Below are 372 nucleotides of genomic sequence, written 5' to 3' on the forward strand. Positions count from 1 at the left end.
ACTTTAGTTTTTATAATTCAGCGCATTTATATTGTATTTTGATATTCTTATTAGGTTAGTTTCCACCTAAAAACACATTCTAATCTTACATCCTGCTTAAGGCCGTAATTCGTCATGTTAAATTGCAAACTATACACTATTTTAGAGCTCGCGCTATGGCTATTTTTGATGTTTTTATTTAGCTTTCCGTTCTGGATTTACATGAACACGTTTTTACGTTCCCCTAATCTTCATCCTGTATCTTCCCGTTTGACCCAAAATATATAAATAAAAAACTTCGCCAGCATGTGACAGAACATAGCTTCTTAAATTAATTACTCTTTTTTAGTTATAGAGCAGACCGGCCCGAATATATAGCTCGTGAAAATATTT

Source organism: Penaeus monodon, chromosome 25 (genome assembly GCF_015228065.2).
Source record: "Penaeus monodon isolate SGIC_2016 chromosome 25, NSTDA_Pmon_1, whole genome shotgun sequence".
Taxonomy (NCBI): domain Eukaryota; kingdom Metazoa; phylum Arthropoda; class Malacostraca; order Decapoda; family Penaeidae; genus Penaeus; species Penaeus monodon.